A 2,932-nucleotide genomic window follows, 5' to 3' on the forward strand; every position below is an offset into this window, starting at 1 on the left:
TCGCCAAAAATACAAAGGTGTTAGCCTTACTTTTTTTTCATTTTCCGACCAAAAATTTTTGGTCTCAGATTCGATTTGTATGACCCTTTCCTGACTAATTGGACCTCCAGGGACCCAGAAAACGCAGCGAAATGAGCGTAGGATCGACAGGAGAGAACCTAGGACGAAGACCGCACCTGCTGAAAAATGCCGAAAATACGGGATCTTGTTTTTTGGCTCCAGCTTTAGATGCGTTCATCGCAGCGTATTGGAACTGCGCCCAATCGATTTCTCTCGCAAAATTACGTCGGAATAGTGCCGGAGAGAATTTATTCCAGCACTTTTCAAAATCGTCAAAATTTTCGCCAAAAATACAAAGGGGTTAGCCTTACTTTTTTTCATTTTCCGATCAAAAATTTTTGGTCTCAGATTCGATTTGTATGACCCTTTCCTGACTAATTGGACCTCCAGGAACCCAGAAAACGCAGCGAAATGAGCGTAGGATCAACAGAAGAGAACCTGGGAAGGAAACTGCACCTGCTGAAAAATGCCGAAAATACAGGTTCTCGTTTTTTGGCTATAACTTTTGATGCGTTGATCGCAGCGTACTGCGACTGCGCCCAATCGATTTCTCCCGCAAATCTACGTCGGAATAGTGCCAGAAATAATTTATTTAAACACTTTCCAAAATCGCCTAAATTTTCGCCAAAAATAGAAAGGGGTTAGCAAAAGGGGTTGAACAAAAGGATAGAGATTGGGGATAGGGTTGACTCGGATTATCACCCGGTAATAGTGTGGATGAGGGGGGCAGTGACTAGGACAAGGAAGGGAAAAAGAGTAGGGGGAATTAGTAGAGGAGACTGGACAGAGGAGGGTAGGATGAGGTTTAGAACAGAAGTCAAATGGGAGGGGATAGGAGAAGCGGATGTAGGCAAAGAGATAGAGAAAAGAATAAGGGAGTTTAGACGAGCCTTAGATGTAGGAGGGAGGGGGAGGGAAGCGAAAAAGGGATGGTGGGATGAGGAATGTAGGCGAAAAAAAGTGGAAGTTAGGCAGAGTCTAAGGAAATGGAGAAAGGGGGAGGGGAAGGGGACACGTATAAAAAGGAAAGAAGGGAATATAATAGGCTATGCGAGGAGAGGAAAAAGAAAGAAAATGAGGGTTTCATAAAAGAAGCAGCGGAAGCAAAGACAGAAAGCAAGGTAACAGAAGGCGGGGGGACGGTAAATAGGAAGGGGGACGGGGAAGGGGAGCTGCAGAGGGAAGAGATTAAAAAGGTGATAGGAAAGCTGAGGGATGGAAAGGCACCAGGGGGGGATGGAATAGTTAGCGAGGTATGGAGGTATGGGGGGGAAGAAATGGAGCAGTGGATATGGAAAACATGTAACAGAGTTTGGATGGGGGAGGGCTGGCCAGAGGATTGGAGAGAGGGATTGATAGCGCCGATAGTAAAGAAGGGGGAGGGGAAAAGGGTAGAAGAGTATAGGGGGGTGACGTTGATGCCAACTCTGTATAAGGTGTAGGCGATGGCATTAGCGGATAGGTTAGAAAGAGAGGTAGAGGAGGAGGGGTTGATACCGCAAAATCAAACGAGATTCAGAAAAGGCATGGGTACAATTGACAATGTATATGTACTTAATTATTTAATCAATAGACAGGTGGGAAAGGATAAGGGAAAGATGGTGGCGTTCTTTGTGGACTTAAAAGCGGCGTTCGTTTCAGTGAACAGGAAGGTGCTGTGGGAGACTATGGAAAGGAGAGGGATGAGGGAAGGACTAAGGGTAAAGATAGAGGAAATTTACAAGGAAACAACGAGTCGGGCCAGGAGCGGGGGAAAGGTAGGAGAGGTGTTTTGGACGGCGAGGGGGGTAAGGCAGGGATGTCCGCTCAATCCGCATGTGTTCAACCTGCTGGTGGCGGATTTAGAAGAGGAAATGGGGAGAGGGACAAGGGTTGGGGGGTGGAGTTGGCCGGCGGCAGGGTATGTACGTTAGCGTATGCGGATGACATAGTGCTACTAGCGGAAAGTGAAGAGGAAATGGAGGTAATGATTAGGAAGTTAGAAAGGTATATAGATAGGAATACGCTGACGGTAAATGTAGGGAAATCAAGGATTATGAGATTTAGGAAAGGAGGCGGCAGTAGGAAGAATATAGATTGGAGATGGAAAGGGAAAAAGATAGAGGAGGTGAAAGAGTTCAGCTATATAGGGTATAGAGTAAAGTGCAATGGGGGACAGGAAGCACAGGTGAAAGAGAGAGTACGGAAGGCAGGGATAGTAATGAGGCAGGTATGGGAAATAGGAAAAAGAAGGTTTGGGAGGGATTGGAAAAAAAGGATTTGGTTATTTGACAGGCTAGTATGGACGGTAATAGAGTATGCATCGGAGATATGGGGGTGGAGGGAGTGGAGGGCGGTCGAGGCGGTACGGGATAGATTTTTGAGATGGACATTAGGAGTGGATGGGCGAACACCGGGATATTTAGTAAGGAAGGAACTACAGAGGGCGAAGCTAAGGATTAGGGCAGGGAGAAGGGCATGGAATTTTGAAAGGAAGCTGGAGAGAGGGGAGGGTAGCGAGTTAGCTAGGAGATGCTGGGAAGAGATAAGGGAAAAGGCAGAAGCTGGGAGGCAGGGATCGAGATGGGAAAGAGAAAGAGAAAGTTTCTTTGCGGAAAGGGGAGCAGAGAGTAGAGAGGTAGTCGCGAGAAGGGAGAGATGCGAGATGAAGTTTAGGGAAATAGAGGAGAGAGGGAAGAACAGAGAAAAGAGAGGTAAGAGAAAATAAGGAAATCGAGGTACAACAGATGGTACAGGCTAGTGAAAGGAAAAGGGATACCAGGGTATCTGGGAAAGGAATGGGGGGAAAGCGGGTGGAGAAGGGTGGCAAGATTTAGATTAGGAAGCGAGATGAAGGAGGCAAGGTACTGTGAAGAAGAGGAAAAGAGAAGGT

This window comes from Neodiprion pinetum, chromosome 5 (genome assembly GCF_021155775.2).
Source record: "Neodiprion pinetum isolate iyNeoPine1 chromosome 5, iyNeoPine1.2, whole genome shotgun sequence".
NCBI lineage: Eukaryota > Metazoa > Arthropoda > Insecta > Hymenoptera > Diprionidae > Neodiprion > Neodiprion pinetum.